This window comes from Macaca nemestrina, chromosome 4 (genome assembly GCF_043159975.1).
Source record: "Macaca nemestrina isolate mMacNem1 chromosome 4, mMacNem.hap1, whole genome shotgun sequence".
Lineage (NCBI taxonomy): Eukaryota > Metazoa > Chordata > Mammalia > Primates > Cercopithecidae > Macaca > Macaca nemestrina.
In genome coordinates this window covers 16,530,257-16,558,211 of record NC_092128.1, presented here as the reverse complement: position 1 = coordinate 16,558,211, position 27,955 = coordinate 16,530,257, and the positions used below count along the sequence as shown (strand labels likewise).

The 27,955-nt window shown below is 41.8% G+C and overlaps 2 long non-coding RNA genes and 1 gene segment (V, D, J or C); all 3 read left to right on the top strand.

Moving 5' to 3' along the window:
- The window catches only part of LOC139362613 (T cell receptor beta variable 13-like), a 222,411-nt gene that overhangs the window by 5,229 nt on the left and 189,227 nt on the right, over positions 1-27,955 (top strand).
- Positions 24-27,619, top strand: LOC139362708 (uncharacterized). Its single transcript, XR_011621893.1, has 3 exons — positions 24-1,960; positions 2,363-2,525; positions 27,565-27,619. It is a non-coding gene; the product is annotated as an uncharacterized lncRNA (long non-coding RNA).
- LOC105471212 (uncharacterized) lies at positions 14,452-26,009 on the top strand. The gene is made up of 3 exons (XR_011621894.1): positions 14,452-14,524; positions 21,409-21,576; positions 25,612-26,009. It is a non-coding gene; the product is annotated as an uncharacterized lncRNA (long non-coding RNA).

Below are 27,955 nucleotides of genomic sequence, written 5' to 3'. Positions count from 1 at the left end.
AATTCAATTTGCAGAGTTTTGTTTGTTTGTTTGTTTGAGATGGAGTCTTGCTCTGTCACCAGGCTGGAATTCAGTGGCATGATCTCGGCTCACTGCAACCTCCACCTCCCAGGTTCAAGCAATTCTCCTGCCTCAGCCTCCCGAGTGGCTGGGACTAAAGGCACACACCACCAAGCCCAGCTAATTTTTGTATTTTTAGTGGAGACGAGGTTTCACCTTGTTGGCCAGTCTTGCAGAGATTTTAGAGAGATAACTTTAAAAACTAGAGTCATCTAAAGTACAGGTTCAATAAATCTTAGGTCCCTATAAATTCTCTGACAAATCTCCAGTCTAGCTCAGTTATTTACTCTCTGAAATTCTGGTAACAAAGGCAAGCACAGATTACTTTTGCCTGATTCAACCATGTTTCAGACACAAAGTCATCTAAAATGCAAATATTGTAGTCTGATAGTTCATTATGCAAAAGTAACATAAAGAGTTGCCATTTAAGGAAATATGAGAATGTTCCCCCTTATGAACTTCCTGCTTGATAACTGAGTTTGATATGCATGAAGGTGTGGTGCGCACAGAAAGACATGGCTTCAGTGCAATTGGCTATCACACGACAGAGCTGATAGAAGAAGGCACAGCTTTATTGGAAAGGAGATCACAGAGGAGCTTCTAGTGGCTTCCGTGACCTCCTCTCCATCCCTCTCTGACTTCAGCCTTGCTGCCGTGGACAGTGCCAGTTCCCATTCACCTCCTGCTGACTGTGCCCTTCCACACTGTCTGCTGGGAATGTTGCTGCTGCCTGCTCTGGGGCCTTCTCTGATATTATCTGAATTCACTTGGGCTGTACTCAAAGACAGCCAGAGGTCCTGATGCTCCTGGTGGAACAGGACAGGGGGACAAAAGCTCCAACCTGCCCATTCATGCAGATACTCCAGAGAGCACCCTATGCTCTTGGAGGTCCTGATGGATTCCATCTCCTGTTGCCCCAGCACACATAGAATATTGCACCTTTATCCTGGTTTCTCCCTTCCCTATTTTGTTTTTCTTGCTCTCTTACTTCTTCCTGGAATCATTTCCCAAATCAGCTACATATGCCCAAGTCTCCCCATCACAGACAGTCTTCAGAGACAGACTAAACTGTGGCAGTGATGGAATGAAGCGACCATCGAAAGACCCTTCCTTTTGAAGGAGACCACTGTTTATCTTTTATTCATACTGCTACTCATTCATTTAAAAAGTCTTATGATGATGTATACAAACTAATCTTTTCCAAATCCACTTAGATTCATCTGGAGTTCCCAACATTCTCAGGATGGCTCTCTGCTCCCTTAAAACTTCAAACTTGTTTTGAACTGAATGCAGAAGTAGAATCTGCCTGGACTCAGATAATCATTCATTCCTTTCTTCATTCATTCAACAAACGTTTAATAAGTTATAGGTGAAGACTAGATTCAAGTTTTGTGGGACACAAAGCTGATACATTTTAGGTAGCTCTTTGCAAAAGAGAATGCAAAATAGCAAAGTGTTGAAAAGATCCTGTGCAAGTGAGAAGGCCTGAGGTTATTCTTCATTGGCTTCTTGGCAACTACTTAGGTACTGTTCAGGTACTTGGGAAACACCAGTGCAAAAAACAGACAAAGCTTCAAGTTGAGGTAGACAATTTTAACATGTAATTATTGTAATTTATTACACTTAATAATAAATTAATTTGAAAGTAGAAGGATACATTCCTGGTAGGTGCTTATCTCCCCAGAGAAGTTAGAGTGTTGCTGAGAATACCAACATTCTTGGTAGATCATACCTGATTTAGGGAACGATCCTTAGAGCTCTGTAATTCTATGTGCCTTGCCTTGCAAAATGAAGGTCCTGATCTGAAAAACTTTTTTTTTTTTTTTTTTTTTTTTCCTGCCCTGGCCCAACCATGAGGATTGGCTCCTTTTCTGTATGGCTCTTAGTCTCCCAGGATCAGGTGAGTTCTGGGCATAGATGAGAAAGTCCTTCCTGGGCTTGCCAGGACCCAACCACGGCCTCCTGTGGGGGTGCTCATGGGCGTCCTCCCTGTCTCCACTTCTGATTCTGTGTCCTCTCTCACTGGAGCGTGATTGTGGGAATTACTCATCCAGGTTGCATCAGGATGTGCAATAGATAACCTACTGTATCTGAAATAACTATTGCAGTGCTATGGACTAGGTGTGAGTTTTGCACCATAGCACATTTACGAATCCATCAACCTTCTCCCATTTGGTGAATATAAGATCTTCTGGATGGGAATAGAGCCTTTTCCTGTGACCCTAGAGGCTCCAGATAGGTGTAGTTCTGGATGAACATTTCATACACATTCCTAATGATTAGCCTCCTCTCTTCTTCCCAGGAAGTACAGTCACTCAGGGGACTTAGATGGTGCAGTGTTTGCGGCATCACCTGAAGCAAAGGGGGAAAACATGCCCATGAAAACACACAGCAGCCTGAGCTTGGATGGTGACACTCCCATCAGGTGTAATGAGGGGCTATAGCATGAAGCAAGTCTTCAAACGGTAATGACCTTGAACCTTGAACTTCGAACTTGGAGACCTTTCTGGATGTCATTTAACCGAGGTATCCCTGTAGGCTGACATACAAGTGTCCAGAGCTTAAACGAAGAGGAAAATAATTCAATTTGGAGTTGAATTTTGTGCAGGAAGTCATAAAAGGCACCAGGACTGCTATGATAATGTTCTTTAGCCTAGAGAAATATTCATAAAAGTGAAAATAGTATTCAAATAAAGAATTACTCATAATGGAAATAAAATATACATAGAAGAACAAATTCCCCTACTAAAATCAGGGAAAGAGTTAAGGAGTTTATTAGATTTCTTTCAAAACAGACCTAAAAATTATTCAACTCTGTTATAAATGATTTGTTCCTGTGGGGAAGAGAAGGGGCGTGGCAGGTTAGCTCTGCAGTTCAAGCATTTAGCAAGGACAGTGACATCATCAAGTCACTGAGAGCCCAACTTCAATTTGCCCACAGCAGGTCTGGGAAACACAAGATCCTGCCCTGGAGCTGAAATGGGCACCAGGCTCTTCTTCTATGTGGCCCTTTGTCTGCTGTGGGCAGGTGAGGGCTGGTCACAGGAGGGCCTCCTTCCCTGAAATTCCCAAGGCCTCAATGCAAGCTTTTCTATTGGGATGACAGCATCAGTATCTGTTGTTCTCTATTACAGGACACAGGGATGCTGAAATCATCCAGAGCCCAAGACACAAGATCACAGAGACAGGAAGGAAGGTGACCTTGACGTGTCACCAGACTTGGAACCACAACAATATGTTCTGGTACCGACAAGACCTGGGACACGGGCTGAGACTGATCCATTACTCATATGGTGTTCCAGACACTAACAAAGGAGAAGTCCCAGATGGCTACAGTGTCTCTAGATCAAATAAAGAGGATTTCCCCCTCACTCTGGAGTCTGCTGCCTCCTCCCAGACATCTGTATATTTCTGCGCCAGCAGTGAGTCCACAGTGCTGCACAGCTGCCTCCTCTCTGCACATAAAGCGCAGTTAGAATGATTGAGGTTGCCTGTGCTCCCAAGTCCTAGCCTTCATAGGAGTCAGAGAGCCCTGGCTAGCCTGGGGGCCATAGAGCAGGGACCATATGACCCTTGGTGTTGAGGTCCATTCCTACCCCAGTCTCAGACCAACTGGAGGTCACCCCAACACCCTTAGCTTCTGCAGTTCCCTATTTCCTTTTGTAAAATGGAAAAGGCATCTTTAGTTGAGATTCCTAATTTCCTTGACAATTTGAAATCCACCATATTCTTCTCTCCCCTAAGGGATGGGTGACTTGTCCATCTACCCTTTCCCCTACCCTCTACCACCCTTCAACTCACAATCATAAATCTTTGCCCATGTGGTCTCTGCTCCTGGGGGGCCTTTCTTCTAAGGGTAATAGACCCACAAGGTCCTGTATCATTAGCCATTTACCTACCTCTTCGTCGTCATTTTGCACCATGTTTTCCCTGGCTGTCTGCTCCAGTCACGCTCCCCTACATGCAGTTATTTCTTCATATGTGTCCGTTGTTTTCCACCCTGGGGATTGTTTATACAAATTCTTTCTTCTGCACTGAGTATGCATACCACCCACTTAGTCCTACATCTCTACTTCATTTCTTAAAGTGTATTTCAGGCACACTTGCTCTTAACTGTAAAGAGCAAAAAAGAAAGTTTACTAGAAAAATATTTTATGCATTCATTTGGGGGATGACTTTTTTAGAGGAGACAAAAAAAAGCCACAAGCCAAAAGAACAATATTCATAATGCTAATTGCACTAAATTGTTCCAAGCCAAAACACACCATAAAAATTAAAAAGTTAAGCTACAGCTTGGGAAAGGCATGAGGAATGCATACAAATGATGAAAAATCAGTGTGACAGAGAACATTCGGTGTGACAGAGAACGTTCAGAACATCACTGAATACCCGTAGCTCCTCCATGGTTTCTGGCCTCCCTTGCATTTGGAGGGTTGGGAACATGTCACCAGGTTCTGAAGAGTGGGATAAAATGATGTCACCTCATTTCAAGCCTAGCCCTTAAAAATATTCTGTGGCACTGTGTTGAGAGTCTCTAAATGTATTCCGGTGTTTAGAGTGTCGGTATATGGCATAGAGTTGTCCTCATGGCTAACATTTATTAAAATGTCATAGTAAATCCTCTGCAACAGATCATATGAAGAAAACACACAGGTGGAATCTGGAGGAATTCACAGGCGGGCTTCCTTATGCTCTCTTCCTCCCAGGAGGGGACACACAGAGCTCTCTCTCCTCCCAGAAGCAAAAATGCATGAACACATGTGCACTGTTTCTGCCAAGGGAGCCCATTACAGGCTTAGCATACAAGAGGGTTTAGTAGAGGCTGTTCACACAGGCACCTACTGTCTAGCATGAACCAAAAGTCTAGATCCCAGAAGGAAATCTGATGTTCAGCATAATTATTATTTGCAACACCAGCCTAGGCACAATGAGCCACCCCTCTCAGTCAGGAGAAACTTTACGTCAGTTCAGGACCCTGTTCACCAGCCAAGTTCCCGGATTTCAGCCAAAGTCCAATCTTGCAAGCAGGACTTTCTAAGCACTTCAGTGTCCAGCCTCCTGTCAACTCTTGTGCACGGACACTCTTCAACTCTCTTTTGCCATGTCTTGAACTTGGGAGCTACAAGGTACAGATTGGCTGATGATAATATGGAAGCAGCCTGGCTCACTGGGTCACAATTTGGTGGACAATCACTGAAGAAAGCTGCTCATGCCACACTGAACTTTGTGGTCACGGGAAGTAAGACTTCACAGAGCTACACCAGTGAGATTTTAGATTTGTTTTGTTTGTTTTGTTTTCTGTAGCGCAGCTGTTTTTGTCTAAGAGAATTAGTATCCAGAATGAGTAAAATATTCTTATTACTTAATATTGAGAAGACAACCCGGCCGGGCGCGGTGGCTCACGCCTGTAATCCCAGCACTTTGGGAGGCCTAGGCGGGCGGATCACAAGGTCAGGAGATCGAGACCATCCTGACTAACACGGTGAAACCCCGTCTCTACTAAAAATACAAAAAATTAGCCGGGCGTCGTGGCGGGCGCCTGTAGTCCCAGCTACTCAGGAGGCTGAAGCAGGAGAATGGCGTGAACCCGGGAGGCGGAGCTTGCAGTGAGCCGAGATCTCGCCACTGCACTCCAGCTTGGGCGACTCAGTCTCAAAAAAAAAAAAAAAAAAAGAAGACAACCCAATAAAAACAGCAATACTGAGGATGAGTAGGCAATTCACACAAGAGTGAACATACGTTACCACTAAACATGAGAATATATTTTCAACCTTACTTACAATCAGAATATTGTAACCTGAAACAGTAAGTTATGATTTCAAAATTGCTAGACTGGATACTTTTCCAAGGAATGACAGTCCTACATTTGACTAGACATATGGACTAGTGAAAATTGTTCATATATTTATTACAAAAAATAATTACAACTACATCAGAAAACTCACTGTGGGATATATTGTGACAAACCACGTTTCTGGAAAATTTATCAGCGTATTTAAATCCCTTGGGTTCCTTTCATTGTCTTTAAGTTCAATAATGGAGAATGCAGCTGTCAGTGGTGTTCCTATTTTGAAGGTAGTCTTTCCATCTTTTAAAAAGTATGGTAAAATGAGTGTAACATATAAAGTTGTCAATTTATTTTTTAAATGTACAATTCAGTGGCATTAAGTACATTCACCTTGTTGTGGAATTATCAGCATTATCCATTTCCAAAATTATTTTCGTCACCCCAAACAGAAACCTTGTACCCATTAAGTAATAACTTTACTTTCCCCCTCCTCTGGCAAACTCTGTTTTCTGTATGAACAAATTTGCCTATTGTAGATAATGTATTTATACGAAATCAGGCAATATTTTTCCTTTTGTTTCTGTCTTTTTTCACTTAGCATAATGCTTTCCAGATGCATCCATATTGTAGCATTGATCAGAACTTCATTTCTTTTCATTTTCAATCGTATTCCATTGTATGTATATAATACTTTTGTTTATTCATTCATTAGTCAATTGACATTTCGATGGTTTCCACCTTGTAGATATTGAGAACAATGGTGCAGTCAAGATTGGTCTGAAAATACCTGTTTGATTCCTTGTTTTCAATTCTTTTGGGTATATACCTAGGAGTAGAACTTTGGTAATTTGGTAATTCTGGTAATTCTGTTTCTCATTTTGAGTAACTACTAAAATGTTTTTTTGTTGCAACTGCAAAATTTTAGCTTTCCACGAGCAATGTCCAGCTTCTTCACAACATTTCCAGGACTTGTTATTTCCTTTTCTTTTTTTTTTTCCAAAAATATGATGATGATGATTCCTTTTTTTTTTTTTTTTTGAGACAGAGTCTTGCTCTGTCACCCAGGCTGGAGTGCAGTGGTGTGATCTTGGTTCACTGCAAGCTCCGCCTCCCGGGTTTATGCCATTCTCCTGCCTCAGCTTCCCGAGTAGCTGGGACTACAGGCGCCCGCCACGACGCCCGGCTAATTTTTTGTATTTTCAGTAGAGACGGGGTTTCACGGTGTTAGCCAGGATGGTCTCGATCTCCTGACCTTGTGATCCGCCCATCTCGGCCTCCCAAAGTGCTGGGATTAGAGGCAGGAGCCACCGGGCCGGCCGATGATTACTATTTTTATAGCCATCCTAGTAAGTGAATGATATCTCATTGTGGTTTGATTTGCATTTACCTAATGACTAAAGATGTTACAAGTCTTTTCTTGTGCCTATGGGCAATTTGCATACCTTCTTTGGAGGTAATATTTATTTTATTTGATTGCGTTTTTAGAGTCTCCACTGACTTTAGATTTACGGTGGTGTACTGCAATGATACTAAAGGAAATTGAGATTAAACTTCTCTTGGGTGATGTGTTATGGCTAATGTTTTTAGTGCAGTACTTCTGAGACATTTTTGATACTGTAGAAGAGAGAAATAAGTAATTTATTGATATTTCCTGGAATTAGATTTTTTACAAAGAGAAGAGAGATATAAATAAGAAACAGGGGAAGATGAGGAAGAAATCTGTGGTGCTGATTTGAATTGGAGTTATTAATACGAACTTAAGATTTTAAAGATTATATACTTCCTAACTCTATCCAGGGAAGGGTCTGAAAAACAATACAAAGTAAATTAACTAATGGCTGTATTTGCTTTTTGTTTGTGTTCCCCAGTAACAATAGGTACATTACTTTATTCCAAATGTGATTCCTTGATATGGCTGCTTCCATATCAAGAGAAGGAAAATGTTAGAAGATCTTTTGGTAGAAATCAAGAAAAAGATCAGAATCAAGAAGACATGTTCAAAATCCATAGAAGCGCAACTTCAGCAAAGTCTCAGGATACAAAATTAATGTGCAAAAATCACAAGCATTCTTATACACCAGTAACAGACAAACAGAGAGCCAAATCAGGAATGAACTTCCATTCACAATTGCTTCAAAGAGAATAAAATACCTAGGAATCCAACTTACAAGGGATGTAAAGGACCTCTTCAAGGAGAACTACAAACCACTGCTCAGTGAAATCAAAGAGGACACAAACAAATGGAAGAACATACCATGCTCATGGATAGGAAGAATCAATATCGTGAAAATGGCCATACTGCCCAAGGTAATTTATAGATTCAATGCCATCCCCATCAAGCTACCAATGAGTTTCTTCACAGAATTGGAAAAAACTGCTTTAAAGTTCATATGGAACCAAAAAAGAGCCCGCATCTCCAAGACAATCCTAAGTCAAAAGAACAAAGCTGGAGGCATCACGCTACCTGACTTCAAACTATACTACAAGGCTACAGTAACCAAAACAGCATGGTACTGGTACCAAAACAGAGATATAGACCAATGGAACAGAACAGAGTCCTCAGAAATAATACCACACATCTACAGCCATCTGATCTTTGACAAACCTGACAGAAACAAGAAATGGGGAAAGGATTCCCTATTTAATAAATGGTGCTGGGAAAATTGGCTAGCCATAAGTAGAAAGCTGAAACTGGATCCTTTCATTACTCCTTATACGAAAATTAATTCAAGATGGATTAGAGACTTAAATGTTAGACCTAATACAATAAAAATCCTAGAGGAAAACCTAGGTAGTACCATTCAGGACATAGGCATGGGCAAAGACTTCATGTCTAAAACACCAAAAGCAACAGCAGCAAAAGCCAAAATTGACAAATGGGATCTCATTAAACTAAAGAGCTTCTGCACAGCAAAAGAAACTACCATCAGAGTGAACAGGCAACCTACAGAATGGGAGAAAATTTTTGCAATCTACTCATCTGACAAAGGGCTAATATCCAGAACCTACAAAGAACTCAAACAAATTTACAAGAAAAAAACAAACAACCCCCATCAAAAAGTGGGCAAAGGATATGAACAGACATTTCTCAAAAGAAGACACTCATACAGCCAACAGACACATGAAAAAATGCTCATCATCACTGGCCATCAGAGAAATGCAAATCAAAACCACAATGAGATACCATCTCACACCAGTTAGAATGGCGATCATTAAAAAGTCAGGAAACAACAGGTGCTGGAGAGGATGTGGAGAAATAGGAACACTTTTACACTGTTGGTGGGATTGTAAACTAGTTCAACCATTATGGAAAACAGTATGGCGATTCCTCAAGGATCTAGAACTAGATGTACCATATGACCCAGCCATCCCATTACTGAGTATATACCCAAAGGATTATAAATTATGCTGCTATAAAGACACATGCACACGTATGTTTATTGCAGCACTATTCACAATAGCAAAGACTTGGAATCAACCCAAATGTCCATCAGTGACAGATTGGATTAAGAAAATGTGGCACATATACACCATGGAATACTATGCAGCCATCAAAAAGGATGAGTTTGTGTCCTTTGTAGGGACATGGATGCAGCTGGAAACCATCATTCTTAGCAAACTATCACAAGAACAGAAAACCAAACACCGCATGTTCTCACTCATAGGTGGGAACTGAACAATGAGATCACTTGGACTCAGGAAGGGGAACATCACACACCGGGGCCTATCATGGGGAGGGGGGAGGGGAGAGGGATTGCATTGGGAGTTATACCTGATGTAAATGACGAGTTGATGGGTGCAGCATACCAACATGGCACAAGTATACATATGTAACAAACCTGCACGTTATGCACATGTACCCTACAACTTAAAGTATAATAATAATAAATAAATTTAAAAAAAAATCCATAGAAGCCATTTCAAGGGGCTCCATCAGCCAAATCCGGGTCAATGCAAGCATTATAGAAGAATAATGAGGATACTGATTTATAACAAGTTATAAAAATCTATGAGGCTATAATGACAATAAAAAGAGATAGATAAGAATGTCTTTATTACGGAAGAATGCTAATTGATATATCTAATTAGAAAATCAATGTAACCATTCAATAATTATAGACAAATTCCACCAGTAGATACCTAAACTAACAGTCTTTGTTTCCTTCAGTACTTTGAATTAACTGTTCTGCTCTCTCCTGGCCTGTTGGGTTTCTGCTAAGAAATCTGCTAAAGGCTGTACTGGGGCTCCCTTAAATGTGGTGTGTTTCTCACTGCTTGCTGCTGTTAGTATTCTTTCTTTGGCTTTGATTTTTGGTAATTTGATTATATTGTGTCTTGGTGAACCCCTTTTTGAGTTAAATTTGATTGGCAGCCTCCAAGCTTCCTGCACCTAGATGTTGCTGTCTTTACCCAGATTTGGGAAATTTTCAAAGATTATTTCCTTATATATGATTTTGGGGCCTAACAGCATATGTACATTGTTTCAAAGCATCAATACACGGGTTACTATTTAATTACAAAGGGTAAGGGGCACATTCACAATGGAGAGATCTGGGATCAGTCATCTCAAATTTAGCATTGCCAAAATGCATACAAATGACATTCCATGTTCTTGTGATTGACAGGATGCAATGGGAAATAGACGTTATCTATGGTGCATATTTCCCAAGTAATTAACCTCTAATAATATGAAAATTGTTATTGTGAGCTGTTTTACAAGTAAGCTGACCAGGACACTTCAAAAATCTATGGTCATGAAAAACCGAAAATATAGCAAATGGCTGGAGGAGATGTATCGTTGAAAAGTAACTAAAGAGATCCGACAACCTCCTGAAATACATGATCTTTGATATTGCCCTAGAGGAAAAAGTAAATCAAAACCAAGGGACATGTTGAGACAACTGGAGAAATTTGAATGTAAAGTATATACTGGATAATGATGCTATATGAATGCTAATTTTTTGAGTGTAATAGCGACATTTGTGGTTATGTAAGATAATGCCAATTGTTTAGAAGAGACATTGAATTACTAAGGATAAAACGTTTCAGAAATTAAGGGTAAAATATGCAGAGATATATAAAGGCCACAAAATATTAACAATTGGTATACAGATGTACATTTTAAGATTCTGTTTGTTTTATTGTTCTCTAAACTTTTCCATAGGTGTTCAGTTTTTAAATAAACTTTGAATGAAATGTATTAACAGACCAAAATAAAATGTTGGCATTATTTCAGTGTAATGTTGGGTATCTCTTATATTTAGTTTTAATATCTTTGAAATATTCTGTCAATATCATAAATAAATATAAAAGATAAGGTCTTTTCTAGCCCTATAAAATACTTTTTTCATAGGAGACAGGCTATAATTTTTAAGAAAGTTTCAAAAGAAGATAAGATAATTTACAGTTTGAGGACAAAACAGCTTGATATCCCTGAAACTGGCACAAAACTTAGTTAACAATGCATGCCAGGAGGCCATTTAACAAATGTTTTCTCTGTGTCTGGATATTCTGAGCATTCTGCAGTTTGGCCAAAAATTTAAAAGCTTTCAAAGGTGATTGAATGTAAACAGAAAAATAGTGATTTTGCCAAGTTAAGGCTGGGCAGTACGTATTTGTGTAAGGGGGACAAGGGCTGCCTTAGTCTGTCTTCTGCTGCTGTAACAGAATACCTGAGGCTGGGAAACGTCTAAAGAGAAAAGGTTTACTTGGCTTACAATTCTGGAGGCTGGAAAGGCCAAGACCAGGGCACCAACCTCTGGGCTTCTTGTGAGGGGTCTGTGCTGTGTCACAACCTGGAAGAGAAGCGGAAGAAAGAGCAGGCCTGTGCAAGGAAAACCGGGATGAGCAAGACCCTCACTTTGTACCAGCCTGCTCTTACAGTGACTAATCCAGATCCTGGAGAGAGAGAACTGACTCCTGGCATTAATCTTCCATGAAGAGTCCAACCCCATGACCCAAACAACTCCCATGTGGCTCAAAATTGCTACATTGAGGCTTAAAATTGCTGCATTGAGGACCAAGATGAGTTTTGTTGGGGACAAACCACAGCCAAACTGCAGGCGGGGCTCTGGCACAGACAGTAGGAATAGATGGAGCTGGGAGGAATTCCCCCCAGTTCCTCACAAACACTGTCTGATATTAGCCCTGATTCTACTGAGGACAGTATAGACATGGCCCCAGTATTTCTGACCCATGAATCGAGAGCCTGAGCCTGGTAACTCTGAGCCATTGGCCAGCAGGCGGCACTAGGGTTTGCTGGGGTTGGCTTGCTTTTAAATCAGGGGTCAGTGCTGTCTGAGGAGTTAAGTTTAAAGGAAAAGTGTGGCTTCATCCCAGCATTCAGGATCTAGTTGGCAGATGTTGTGAGTGGCCAGTGGAATGTGAGACATTAAATGGAAACTTCATCCCCCATCAATGCAGGTAGGTATCATCTCTTCAGCAGGCAAATACCAACTGTAGCAAATCATTGAGTGAAGAATGTTCTGGGCTTGCATGGGGATAGATGGAGGAGAGCCAGGAGCCAACCTGCATGCTCAGAGACCCGTAGAAAGGGAGAACCACTTCCTCCTCAGGAGAACTCAGAGAAACCTTAGCAATTCACCTGTACCCCACACCTAACCCATTCCAGTTGTGCCTTGGACGGTGGACAAGAGGATGTAAATGGAACATAGGAGAGGAGAGTGGACAATTCCAGACCTCTGCAGATAGGCTTATCTCAAATAACCCCGCAAATATTCTGAATAAGAACCACATGTCCCAGGGCTCTGGCCTTTTCTTCCCTGAGCAGCATGATGATGCCTCATTCCTGCCTTGACAAAGATTTCTGTCATGAATTTCTCAGTTGTGCTGCCCAGGAAGCAGGTGAGGCCTGGGAACAATGAGGAATGTCCTCCCCGGACTTGGCATGCCTCACTCGCAAGCACATCACATGTAGGTCCTGTGACTGATAGGTTTGATAGACGGATAAGTCCTGTTTCCAGCCACCAGCCTCTATCCCCTGAATGCTGTTGTCACTCAGAGCCACAACCGTGGTCACAAAGATGGAGCAGGTAGTGGCACCTTAATGTGAAGAAATTTTCCATCATGCAATTATTGCCTGGTGCCTACATGAGTTTGACTCAAACCAGCAGTTGTTTACCTCAGTGATAGAAGATTTATGACAGAGACAGATGGTTCTTGTAATTCTATACCCACAGGTGTTCACCTGATAACCTTGACATGTGTCCTGTAGGTTTTGGGGGTTTGGTGGAAATCTCTGAACCCGCCCCGCTGAACACATATATCCTCGTTCCCAGCTCTCTGGACATGCATCTCCTTGTATTGTTGTCTTATGCCAACTCTCAGGTGCTCCACCCCCTAACTCTTCCCATCCTTTACCCCTTAGGCAATGAATAAAAGTACATTTGTGACTAATGTCGCCCCATTAGAAAAAAAATGCCAGATACTAGCCTCTGCTGTTCAGTTGTAAATTACACTAAATCTACAAGGTGTTTTTTTTTTTTTTCAAGATTTCAACAAATCTGATTTTGGATTTCTTACAGTATCCACAATGATATTTTCAGGGATGAGAGAATCCTCACCCATCTTATAAGATATCAGAACTTTCATTACGTAGATGACCAAGAACCATAGGCAGAACCGTGATGAAGACTTGGTACACAATGCATCATGAAGACTGTACAGAAAAGAGAAAACTGGTCATGGACCTTCACAAAAAATGAACCCTTCCAACTCTCTCTCAGGGTATTATTTTACCCCTTTAGCTTAGAGCATGTCAGCTGGCTCAACATGCTTCTAGGATAAACCTGTGTCAACTACCCCAGCTCCCGCTCTATCTAAGCTCAGAGCAATGAGAAGATGGAGAACCTGGTAAGACAGAAATGTCCAGAGAGAAGGATATACAGATAAGACACAGAGGTTACGAATTGCTGTCTGTACTTTGAGTTGCCTTTGACACATTCAAGTAGAAACATCCAGCAGAGGATGGGTTTCATGCGCGTCCGTGTGAAGAGACCACCGAACAGGCTTTGTGTGAGCAACAAGGCTGTTTATTTCACCTGGGTGCAGGCCGGCTGAGTCCGAAAAGAGTCAGTGAAGGGAGATAGGGGTGGGGCCGTTTTATAGGATTTGGGTAGGTAAAGAAAAATTACAGTCAAAGGGGGTTGTTCTCTGGCAGGCAGGGGTGGGGGTCACAAGGTGCTCAGTGGGGGAGCTTTTGAGCCAGGATAAGCCAGGAAAAGGAATTTCACAAGGTAATGTCATCACTTAAGGCAGGAACCGGCCATCTGGATATGTACATGCAGGTCACAGGGGATATGATGGCTTAGCTTTGGCTCAGAGGCCTGACAAGGGGCCTGGAGATGCAGTGGGTGATCCAATCCCCCAAACCCTAGAGATGTGAGTGAAGACACCTTGATGAACTTACACACAGTCCATGAATATGCTAAAGCAACTTCTAACTCTGTTTTAGTTCATAACAATTGGTTTCTAAGAACTTAGGCATTTGTGGAGACAAAGATGTCACTGTAGGAACTGCCATATAAGGACAGGGGCGTCCCTCCTCCTCTGCTCCTGTTCACAAGGACCCTGAACTGGCAAAGCTCCCATCCTGCCCTGAGCCTGCCATGGGCACCAGGCTCCTCTGCTGGGCGGCCGTCTGTCTCCCGCGGGCAGGTGAGTCCTAAGAACACCATGATCATCCCATTGGAAATTCCAGTGATTACTTCAGTCATTTCTGTCTTTCTGTTTTCAAATTCTGTCTTTTTTTCCCCAACAGAATTCACAGAAGCTGGAGTTGCCCAGTCCCCCAGATATAAGATTACAGAGAAAAGCCAGGCTGTGGCTTTTTGGTGTGATCCTATATCTGGCCATGCTACCCTTTACTGGTACCGGCAGATCCTGGGTCAGGGCCCAGAGCTTCTGGTTCAGTTTCAGAATAAGGGTGTAGTAGACGATTCACAGTTGCCTAAGGATCGATTTTCTGCAGAAAGGCTCAAAGGAGTAGACTCCACTCTCAAGATCCAGCCTGCAGAGCTTGGGGACTCAGCCGTGTATCTCTGTGCCAGCAGCTTAGCCACAGCGATGCAGAGACACTTCCCTCCTGTGCAGAAAACTGCAGGGCTCTCTCCTCTCTATCAGCTCACAGCGGCCTTTCCTTATTCCTCATCCTCCCAGGGAAGAAGTGAGCTTTCAGATATAGCTAGGATTCATACAGTGGGAGGAAATGAACTCTTTCTTAAAACATGAGCGCTATCATTGTTGTTTGAAAATCTGTCTTAGGGATTTGAAAGACTTCTGGGTGGGAATTCAAGAAACCAAAGCTGAAAGTGATTTATCACAGACCTAGTCCTCAGGGGCAGTGATGGTTGTTCTTCTATAAAAAATGCGTACAATGTCGTGTGTTAATTAAGAAAATAAATACACAAACTTGAAAAATAAAAACATTTAATCACCAAAACATGTGTGTTAAACTTTAATAATATAGATAATGATTTCATGCAAGTAACAAACAGCAGGCCCTCCTTCTGCCCTTGTCAGCATCTGAATGATTTGAATCTTATCCTGGCTCTGGAATCTCTTCTTGACCTCGCACTGGATGTTTCATGCAATCAAATCTCAACAGATACTATGTGTTTGGAAATCCTTTCCCTCTGTTTTTGTGGAAATATGACAATGATAATAATATTGTAATGATGATGATGTTGATCATTTCAGCTATTTCATTCAGCACACTTTAAACTTCAAAGAAATGCACACAAATGGTTATCTTGGAAACAATTCCCAAATCTTAGCTCAAAATGAATTTTGCTTCACTGGAGTGCTTTAACTTTTCAATGTAACAGACATAGCCCAACACTATAGTTAGTCCTCATCAGAGGCTGGTGAGGACACTTCCACTTGTCTGCCCATTTCCTTGTCTGTCCATTAAAATAGCTCCTTAGTGCATTAGATATTCCTGCCAGAACTTCGGAAGCAATGAACTGCCCTGGTCCAATTGTCTCCTCTAATAATGCACTGTGTGTGTCCAAGTCTAGTCTCTACCCTAACCTCTGCCAGATTCTCTTGTATGAGAAATCATTCCAAAGTACTGGTTAGAATGCTTGGGAAGGCAGCTTCCTGGGAATCCTCTGAAGGACCGTGGCTGTCAGTGATTCCCTCGTTACACTTCTTGAGAGTATCTTGTATTTCACTGAACGTAGGACTCTCAGTTATTTCAGGCTGTCTGTTCCTGTTCACCTCTGAGATCTTTGTGGCTTGTTTGTGTTGATTTTCTTTTGTGCTGCTTCTCAGTCATTTCTTTGTATTTTTCCTTATAAACTTGATTATTTTCAACATTGTGCCAGACACTATGGTTGTAGAAATAATTTTTGGTCTAGGATGACATATCTTTCTCCAGAGATAATTTTACTGTGCTTTGTAAAGTGCATGGATGCGTAAATAATCCAGGACTCCCTGAAACAGAATTCAAGGCTTGAGGTATCCTGGAGCCCCTGGAGAGCAGGTTTCCTACTAGTTCATTGTTTCTATTCAAGTTCCTCAGTGGTCACACTCAGTGAAGTCTAGTCTTAGCCTTTACCCCCTAGCCTGTGAGTCAGCTTCCTGAGTGCTGGGCTGGGCTCAGCAAATGCCCCTAAGGACAGTGACTGCTGTGCTCACTCCCCAGGCTCCTGCCTTCTCCAAGATTCTGGACCAGTTATCCCTCATAATGTTTTTGGGTTATTAATTAGCTGCAGTTTGTGTTAGTGTGGTAATTTAACCAATGATTTAAATAATAACAGAAGGGTTAATTTTGTTACAAGAAAGGGATCCTGATCCAACCCCCAAGAGAAGGTTCTTGGATCTCATGCAAGAAAGGATTCAGGGTGATTCCACAGTGCAAAGCCAAAGTAAGTTTATTAAGAAAATAAAGTGGTGAAAGAACAGCTACTCCATAGACAGAGTAGGGCTTTCCCAACAGTAACAGGAGGAGCACATCTACCCTAGGTACAATACTTGTTTATATACAGGACAAGAAAAGATCATTGAGAGATGTGCTCTGCTATGAGGGTTTGTGATAAAGGATTAATTTTCTTAATTACTATGTTTTGCAAGAAGCAATATTATAATCTTTAAAGTGAAATTTGGAATGTTTCTGTTCTCAAGATATTAGGGTATCATGACATTCCCAAGTCTGGGTCTGTTTAGTAAACATTATTAATCTGCTGCTTTAACCGTAAACATCTAGAGGTTAGGAATACCTGACTTTCTGGGAATGCAGCCCAGCAAGGCCCAGCCTCATTTCTTTCACTTAAGATGGAGTCACTCTGGTTTGAACGCCTCTGACAGTTTGAGTTTCCTCTTCTGTAATTACTCAGATGAAGGTCAGAGAATTTTATTTAAAGTTTTAATTTTCTTTGAATTTCAATGTCAGATTCTTAGTCTGTGATTTGCTTGATATTTAACTTAAATAGCATAGAGGAATGTTATATTGAAACTTTAATTTTGAGGAAAGGACTTTTTTTAAACTTGAAGGGGATTTATAATCAAATTGGGACACTCACTTGATTTTGACATTTTATCATTCAGAATATTATTATGTTGTTAATTACATAACCTTCGATGCTTCATTGGAACAGGGTAATGAGAATAGAGAGTAAATATTTAAATTTGATCAGCTCTTTGACACACCTGACAAAAACAAGCAATGGGGAAAGTATTACCTATTTAATAAATGGCGCTGGGAAAACTGACTAGCTATATGCATAAAACTGAAACTGGACCCTTTCCTTGTACCTTATACAAAAGTTAACTCAAGATGGATTAAAGACTTAAATCCATAAAAACCCTAGAAGAAAACCTAGGCAATACAATTCAGGACATAGACATGGGCAAGGACTTCATGACCAAAACACCAAAAGCAATCGCAACAAAAGCCAAAATTGACAAATGGGATGTAATTAAACTAAAGAGCTTCTGCACAGCAAAAGAAACTACCATCAGAGTGAACAGGCAACCTACAGAATGGGAGAAAATGTTTGCAACCTATCCATCTGACAAAGGGCTAATATCCAGAATCTACAAGGATTTTAAACAAATTTACAAGAAAAAAAAAACCCATAAAAATGGGGCAAAGGATATGAACAGACACTTCTCAAAAGAAGACATTTATGCAGCCAACAACCATATGAAAAAAAGCTCATCATTGCTGGTCATTAGAGAAATGCAAATCAAAACCACAATGAGATACCATCTCATGCCAGTTAGAACGGTGATCATTAAAAAGTCAGGAAACAACAGATGCTGGAGAGGATGTGGAGAAATAGGAATGCTTTTACACTGATGGTGGGAGTGTAAATTAGTTCCACCATTGTGGAAGACAGTGTGACGATTCCTCAGGGACCTATAACCAGAAATACCATTTGACCGAACAATCCCATTACTGGGTATATACCCAAAAGATTATAAATCATTCTACTATAAAGACACGTGCACACATATGTTTATTGCAGCACTATTCACAATAGCAAAGACTTGAAGCCAACCCAAATGCCTATCAATGATAGCCTGAATAAAGGAAATATGGCACATATATGCCATGGAATACAATGCAGCCATAAAAAAGAATGAGTTCATGTCCTTTGCAGGGACATGGATGAAGCTGGAAACCATCATTCTCAGCAAACTAACACAGGAACAGAAAACCAAACACCGCATGTTCTCACTCATAAGTAGGAGTGGAACAATGAGAGCATATGGGCACAGGGAGGGGAACATCACACACCAGGGCCTGTTGGGGCAGAGGGGTCTAGGGGAGGGATAGCATAAGGAGAAATACCTAATGCAGATGACGGGTTGATGGGTGCAGCAAACCACCATGGCACATGTATACCTATGTAACAAACCTGCACGCTGTGCACATGTACCCCAGAACTTAAAGTATAATAAAAAATAAAAATAAAACCAAGTTAATCAGAAAGCAGAGAGTGAACATAGAATTTACTTCATTCCTGCACCGTCACGACTCGTTTGTGCCATGTTTTGTGAGCACACCCGAGGGTCAGGGGTCGGAACTGGAGGGAGTCACAGGTGTGTGGCTATCATCATTTCCTAGTTAAACCCAGTCCCCTGGAAACATGCTTGGTTCCACATTTTCCATTTGGGGGAACTTCCCTAAAGTAATACACTGGTTTTTGTCTTTCCATTATTTGCCAAATGTTTCCCATGGGAAGGGAAATAAGTTGTCTTATTTAGTCTCCTCTTCATCTGAGCTTAGTCTCTCTTCATCATCACCCTTTCATCCTGGCTACTGGGAAAAAAAGTAGATTCTTTTGGTGCTTCTTCAACACGCACTAAGATTAGTGGAACACTTTCTTTTCCTTACAGGGTTGGTCTGTAGTTTGCAGGGGAGAGAGAATGGATTAAATTCTGATTCAGAAGAGTGTTGGTTGGCCTATTTGCTCTCCTATCTGAGCATTGTTGGTTATCAACACTGATATTTAATCTCCACTTGTCTGACTTCAATGTTCATTTCTCAAGTGGTTCCATCTTAGGCCATAACAACATAAAGATTGCCTTTTGACCTTCTAACACCAACAAATCATAATTCCCATATCTCCATGACTCAATAAAGCAAAGCCCAAGTCCCCTGTGTCCTGGCAAGAGAGCACATTTGTGCTGTTTCTGCCTACTGGCCACAAGGAGGCACTGTGGCTTTAAAAAGGTGACTTTTTTTTTTTTTTTTTTTTTGAATCAACATTTTCCAAGAATGGGGGAAAAATTAAATACTATCTGATTTTGATGGTGCAAGAAGTAAAAAAGCCTGGGGGCTTCCAGTACCCCTGACCCAGCTGACCTTCCCTTCCTAGGCCCATGTATTTTCTGTGTATCTACTCAAGGAAAGGGAAGTGTGGCTGTGCAGTAAGAGTGGCAATTTAGGAAACACAGGCTCAAGGGCTTGATGCCAGGAGGGTCCCAGAAGAGGGCAGGACACTGGTGATCAGAGGGGCTTAGAGAGCATGATGCTAGTGTAAGCTGTGCATCAAAAGTGGTTCCTTTTGTTTCCTTCAGCAGTTGATTTTTATTATCATTATTACTTTAGTTGGCTGGCTACTTCTCTTTCCAACTCTTCATGCACTACCCAGGATCTCACCCTAGGCAGAAACAAATCCCCAAACTCTCACCAGCTGCGCTCATCAAACAAACCTTCCTGGCAGACTGTGATCTTGCCAAGAGCTATCAAGTCGATCAAGCTATAAACTGACTTCATCACTAGTCTAAAGAGCCATGGCAAGAACAGCTGCCGGAGAAACCCTAATTAAACTGGGAGGAGAGACATAAGGATTTTAAAGCAGTTTTCAAACTAGCCCTTCTCAAGAACCAAACATATAAGGGATCATTGGGAGCTGTCTCTGATGTGTGTTAAAGAGGAAAGAACAGACAAAGATGAGGTTGTGATGGCTGCTCTCTGTTCCTACAGATCTCCCCAGAAGTCATTGTAGACCTGCTACAATTTCGCTCACTTTGCTGAGATACAACGTTTCTTTGTTGGCTCCTCCTCTCTGTGACCTAAACCTCTCTCCCTGCCCTCCCCTATCTCCCTTCTTCCAGAATGTTCTTCTGCCATTCCCAGAGACTTGCAGAACACTGAGGTTTGAAATACATGGAATAGATCATTTTTAAAAAATTAATAATGATCTCTGTTAAGTGACGAAGGTTTCATATGTGAATTGTGCACACACAAAAAATCACAGTACACTTCTGAGATAATGTTAGAAGGCGTATGTAACGACCAGGTTAGCTTTGATGAAGGAAATTGGGACTCAGGGTGAAAGGACAAGATAAGTTAGTACACAAGAAAATGAGTTGATTTATTCTGTAGTAATGGGAACTTGTTTTAAAAAATGAAGAAAGAAATTGTTGAAAACCATAACTCCCTCAAGAGGTCAGGGAATCCTGTAGCTTACATGGAATAGAAACTGAAAGAGATTAGACTGAGCTATTCAGAATAAACAAATATCTCAGACTAAGAGTTTTGGTTTGTATCTCTTCACAGGCTGAAATTTTTAATTGACTTTTGAAAGTGATACTAAATAATACTATGATAACCAATATTTTTATTTTTAAAGACCTTTAATTTGATTTCCGTAGTAGAGTTACTTGCCATAAAAGATAAATGGTGAGAATGATTTGTATTAAAATGATTAATTAAATATGATTTATAGGGAAAAAGAGGCTTGCATTTTTCTTATTAAAGAAATTTTTCACAGATAAATTGATCTTTAGCACATGTGGGAGTGCATTTCTTGGGAGTAGGGGAACTAATACCTAGATTATGGAATATACCAATAAGAAGTAAAGTTACCCCATCCAGATTATATGTGATATATAGATTATATATATAATTACATACATCGCTAAGATTTTTAAGTCTTTAAGCTTTATGACAGTCTGAACTAAGTCAGTTTGTCTTCTTCACCTCATTACTAAGATAGCAAACATCCTGCTCTTTCCAACCTACTCCACCTACTCCTGTTTCCATGTTCTGACCCTATTATGTCTTTTCCCCTGTACTATTCCAGATGTGCTCAGGAATCATACGCGGAGTCTTCTCCAAACTGTCCTCTCAATGATCCACGGAAAAATGAAGATTTGAGGGGAGGACGGTGGAGGAACTAAGACAGAGTCTGTGGTGCACCCTCTAGAAGAGCTGATAACACCTCTGTAGCCAAGACCTTTAAGAACTCAGAGTAAAGTATCTATTTTCTGAAAAGTTATCTACATTTGACCTTTTTTCATTTCTGCTTGTACTTTAAATTAGTACATAAACTGGGCTATGAATTCGGGATATGGGTAGTAGGTGGGGAGGCACAGACTGTCTCTAGAAGCCAGACCTGCTATAGCAACGTTTTATTTGAAAACAAGAAAGATCCTGGAGAACAAGAAGATATAGCATGTTAAATCTTCAAAGATGCAGGAAATCTGTGATTTTTAAATATTTCTCAGTCTAGAATTTACTAGAATTTAATGAGCCTTGACGAGTTTCAGGTGTATTGAAGAAAAAGGAAAGTGAGTGCACTCAGACTGCTGGAGCAGTGCTGAGAATAGGACACCGCGAGCTTTACCTTAACTTTCCTATCAAGTATTTGAAAGACTGTGGGCACTGATTTTAACTTTCCACTCTTCAGTGATGTGATAAGTTATTAACACATAATCTAACATAAAAAAATTGGCCGGGTGCAATGACTCATTCCTGTAATCCCAGCCCTTTGGGAGGCCGACGCGGTGGATCCAGAGGTCAGGAGATTGAGACCAGCCTGGCCAATATGTTGAAACCCCGTCTCTACTAAAAATACAAAAATTAGCCAGATGTGGTGGCACGTGCCTGTAATCCCAGCTACCCGGGAGGCTGAGGCAGGAGAATCGCTTGAACCCGGAAGGCAGAGGTTGTGGTGAGCCGAGATCACACCATTCTACTCCAGCCTGGGTGACAAGAGTGAAACTCAGTCTAAAAAAAAAAAAAAAAAAAAAAAAGATCAAATTTGAATTATAGCCAAATCTTACAAAAAATTTATATGAAATATTTAATTTTGCAAAAAAAAAAAAAATTGATACAATGACCTCCAACCTTGTTCACCTTTTTTTATCTTCAATATGTCACACAGAGTTTGGCACATAATAGATGATAAATAAATTATTTTGACTCTATTGAGTAAATGATGATAATATTTCACATTCTCTCAATATAATAGTTGAATTCTATGTGTACCTTCTTACTCAGCAGCTAGTTTCACTTCAAAAGAGGCTTCTTCCTCCACGTGAAATACAACGGAGGGTCATTATGGTTTGTCTCAATTTTCCATACAACTTCTGCAATATTCCAAGCAAATGTGTTTCCCCAGTCAGGATTAATGGCCAGTGTTACACAGTATCCTAACCGCATCTAAAGCTGGAATTTGCAAACATCCTTTTGGAACAAAAAAATTTATGTTATAATAATACTTATCCAGTCTCATGATCCAGTAAAAGAAATTCTTCCCCACAACCACATTTTCCCAAAACCACATCATTATGAAGCTGGAAACATCATCTCAGAAAGCACTGAAAGAAAAGTGCTGAAAACACTGAAAGAAAAATTCACCGTGCTCGGTAATATAATCTTATCATCCTTGCAATAAGAAGATACTGTGGCCGGGCGCGGTGGCTCAAGCCTGTAATCCCAGCACTTTGGGAGGCCGAGGCGGGCGGATCACAAGGTCAGGAGATCGCGACCATCCTGGCTAACACGGTGAAACCCCGTCTCTACTAAAAAATACAAAAAACTAGCCGGGCGAGGTAGCGGGCGCCTGTAGTCCCAGCTACTCGGGAGGCTGAGGCACGAGAATGGCGTGAACCCGGGAGGCGGAGGCTGCAGTGAGCTGAGATCCGGCCACTGCACTCCAGCCTGGGTGACAGAGAAAGACTCTGTCTCAAAAAAAAAAAAAAAAAAAAAAAAAAAAAAAAAAAAAGAAGATACTGTGTGTATGAATGTGAGTGTGAGTGTGTGTGTGTGTATGTGTATGAGTGTGGATGTGCGTGTGTGTGCATTTTCTCATAGAGACTCAACCACATGAAAATAGTTTCTCTTTGGATTGCATTACTAAGAGGCACTGGCTCATTAGTGGAGCACATACACACTTCTGGGGAGTGATAGGAAATGTCAGACTACTCAATCTGCCTAAGTTATAGCTGATAGGGTTGTTTATTTCAAGACTTTCTATAAATTCAGAATTAAATATGAAAAAGCACAGAGACCCCATAAAATGTACTATGTAAAATTCGGCAAATAATCTAAGTACAAAATATGAAGAGATGTGTCTGATCAATCAAAAGGAGACATGGAATATTGTATTTCCAGGCCAGATCTGCCTGATCTCTTCAACTGTTTTACTTTATGCCCTGTGTTATTCTGGGTTCTCTCATCTTATCACATGAATTGCAATTATGTAACATTTATTAGCAATCAAAATATTGGTTAATGCACCCTTTTCTCTCCACTGGCTAAGGGTGGATTTGAGGACCAATCCTAAATTGGCCTGCCTGGGAAAGCATTGATGTTGTGTGTCTGAGAGGGTAGGGTTTGCAGGAGCGGGGATGCTGGAATCCCTGTTCCTGACTTGGACAATCTTGAGCACATCAGGTCAGAAAAGTGTGAATCCATGAGACTGTGGACAGTTGGCCGCGTGGGGGCGCTGTGGCTCCACAGCGCTGCAGGGAACCCTGGAGAGGGGTGGGAGGGTGACCCAGGAGAGGAGGGTGGAAGGGAAGCCTGGTTGTCTGCTGGAATGAGCGGGGCGATTTGAGTTCAGAGTGGACCCTGAGTTAAACACAGACTCCTCATTGCCAGAGAAGGGTAGGGGTGCCAAGGGTCTCAATTTGCCCCAAGGAAAAAGTGTCTCTGTGTCTGTATGGGTAGTGGAGGGTGCTGAGGCTGGGGTGTCAAGGGCTGGGGAATGCTTCTCAGGGCAGGGACAGGGTGGGCAGGCTTAGGAAAGTAGGGCTTGTTGTGAGCATGTGGGCGCTGTGCTGCACCTGCCCCGCCTTTTGTTTAGGGGCCCCGCAGAGCAGGGATGGAACATGGAATAGCAGAACCTGAGGCCTGCCTAAGGATACAGTGAGCTCACAGTGTCCTGCAGGGCCAGTAACTGGAAAGGCCAGTTTCCTATGGAAATGCCAGAAATATTCCTGCCCTGATGGAGGCTCAGGGTCTGGTGGTGGCAGCCTTTGCCAGGCACTCTGCTGCTTCCTTTTTTTTTTTTTTTTTTTTTTTTTTTTTTTGAAGGAGTCTTGCCTTGCTCTGTCACCCAGGCTGGAGTACAGTGGTTTGATCTCAGCTCACTGCAGCCTTTGCCTTCTGGGTTCAAGAGATTCTCCCATCTCAGCCTCCTAAGTAGCTGGGATTACAGGCACCCACCACAAACCCTGGCTAATTTTTTGTATTTTTAATAAAGATGGAGTTTTGCCATGTTGGCCAGGCTGGTCTCAAACTCTTGACTTCAAGCGATCTGACTGCCTCTGCCTCCCAAAGTGCTAGGATTACAAGTGTGAGCCACTGTGCCCGGCCCCTCTGATGCTTCTTCATGTGATCTGTTTTAATTCTGACAGAAATCATTCAAAATAAGTATTATCTTACCTGTTTATACATTTGACTGAAGCAGCTTTCCTAGGTCTCACATACACTCTGATTTCAGGCTTGCTGTAGTGAACAGTTATGTGCAAGTCCCCATTCACCTCAATCTAGCAGTGCCCTTCCACAGGTGCATGCTGGGAGTCTCTCTACTTCCTCCCCAGGCCTCTTCCATGATATTATCTGAGCCCACCTGATCTGTACTCAAAGACAGCCAGAGGTCCTGATGCTCCTGGTGAGACAGAGGGCTAACGCTCCAGCCAGTCCATTCATGCAGAAACTTCAAACAGCATTCTATGTGCTCCTGAGAGGCGCTGACAGATTCCATCTCCTGTTGCTCCAACACAAACTCAATATTGCACTTTCTTCCTGGCTTCTTCCTTCCCTATTTTATGTTTCTTTCTTAATTCTTCCTGGAGCCATTTCCCACATATCATGCACCTAAGTCCCCATCACAGACTTTGTCCTCAGGGACAGCCTATACTGTGGCAGTGATGGAATGAAGCCACCATCCAAAGACCCTTCCCTTTGAAGGAGACCATTGTTTTTCTTTTACTCATACCGCTACCCATTCATTTAAAAAGTCTGATGATGACGTATATAAACTAATCTCTTCCAGGTTCATTTGGAATTATTTCTGAATTCTCAGCAGCCTCAGGATGGCTCTCTGTTCCCTTAAAACTCTGAACACAATTTGAACTGAATAGACTTGGGTTCTCTTTACAGAAGCAGAGTTTGCCTGGACTCAGGTAATCATTCATTCCATTTTTCTTTTATTCAATAAATCTTTAATGAGTTGCAGGTGCAGAGTAGATTCAAGTTTTGTGGGGCGCAAAGCTGATACAATTTTAAGGAGCTCCTTGCAAAGGAGAATGCAAAATGGCAAAGTGTTGGAAAGGTCCTGTGTGAGTGAGAAGGCCTGAGGTTATTCTTCATTGACTTCATGGCAACTGCATAAGTACTGTCCAGGTATGTGGGAAACACCAGCACAGAAACCAGACAAAGCTTCAAGTTGAGGTAGACACTTCCAAAAAATTGTTTTAACTTATTACACTTAATAATGAGTTAATTAAAAAGTAAAAGAATATATTCCTTGTAGATGCTTTTCTCCCCAGAAAAGTTAGAGTGCTGTTGAAAGCACTGACATTCTTGGTAGATTACACCTCATTTAGGGAAGGATCCTTAGAGTTCTGGGATTCTATGTGCCCTACCCCCAAAATGAAAGTCCTGCACTGGAAAGCTTTTATTTTTCCCTCTGCCCTGGCCCAACCATGAGGATTGGCTCCTTTGCTGTGTGGCTCTTGGTCTCCCAGGACCAGGTGAGTTCTGGGCATAGATGGGAAAGTCCTTCCTGGGCTAACTAGGCCCCAGCCACGGTCTCCCATGGGGGTGCTCATGGGCCTTCTCCCTGTCTCCACTTCTGATTCTGTGTCTTCTCTCACTGGAGCATGATTGTGGGAATTACCCATCCAGTTTGCACCAAGATGTGCAATAGATAATCTGTTGTATCTGAAGAAACAATAGCAGTGCTATTGACTGGATGTAAGTTTGGCGCCAAAGCACGTTTACACTTCCTCCAATCTTCTCCCATTTGGTGAATATGAGATCTTCTGAATGGAAATAGAACATTTCTCTGTGACCCTAGAGACTCCAGATAGGTGTAGTTTTGGGTGAATATTTCATCCACTTTCTTAATGAGCCTCCTCTTTTCTTCACAGGAAGTACAGTCACTTAGAGGACTTAGGTGGTGAGTGTTTGTGGCTTCACCTGAAGCAAAGGGAAAAATCGTCCTCATGAGAACACACAGCAGCCTGAGCTCGGATGGCGAGGCTCCCATCAGGTGCCATGAGGTGCTAAGGTGTGAAGCGAGTCTTCAAATGTGAATGACCTTGAACTCATAACTTTGAAACCTTTCTGGATGTCAGTTGACTCTTTTAACCAAGGGTATCTCTGTAGGCTGAAATACAAATATCCAGAGGTTAAACAAAGTGGAAAATAATTCAACTGGGAGTTGAATTTTGTACAGAGAAGTCATAAAAGACACCAGGACTGCTATGACAATATTCTTTGGACTATAGAAATATTCATAAGTGTTAAAACAGCATTCAAATGAAGAATTTAGCATAATGGGAATAAAATATGCATAGAAGAACAAATTTCCCTACTAAAATCAGGGAAGGCGATTACACATTTTAAGATTTCTTTCAAAACAGATCTACAAATTTTTCCCAATCTAAGCTTCTCAACTATCTCTGTAATAAATGATTTATTCCTGTGGGGAAGACAAGGGGCGTGGCAGGTTAGCTCTGCAGTTCAAGCATTTAGCAGGGACAGTGACATCATCAAGTCACTGAGAGCTCAATTTCAATTTGCCCACAGCAGGGCTGGGAGTCACAAGATCCTGCCCTGGAGCTGAAATGGGCACCAGGCTCTTCTTCTATGTGGCGCTTTGTCTGCTGTGGGCAGGTGAGGGCTGGTCACAGGAGGGCCTCCTTCCCTGGAATTCCCAAGGCCTCAGTGCAAGCTTTTCTGTTAGGATGACAGCATCAGTGTCTGTTGTTCTCTATTACAGGACACAGGGATGCCGGAATCACCCAGAGCCCGAGATACAAGGTCACAGAGACAGGAAGGCAGGTGACCTTGACGTGTCACCAGACTTGGAGCCACAGCTATATGTTCTGGTACCGACAAGACCTGGGACATGGGCTGAGGCTGATCCATTACTCAGCAGGTGCTGGTAGCACAGATAAAGGAGTAGTACCCGATGGCTATGTTGTCTCCAGATCAAAGACAGAGGATTTCCTCCTCACTCTGGAGTCAGCTACCCGCTCCCAGACATCTGTGTGTTTCTGCGCCAGCAGTGAGTCCACAGTGCTGCACAGCTGCCTCCTCTCTGCTCATAAAGGGCAGTTAGAAAAACTGAGGTTGCCTGTGCGCCCGAGTCTGGGCCCCACGGTGGGAAG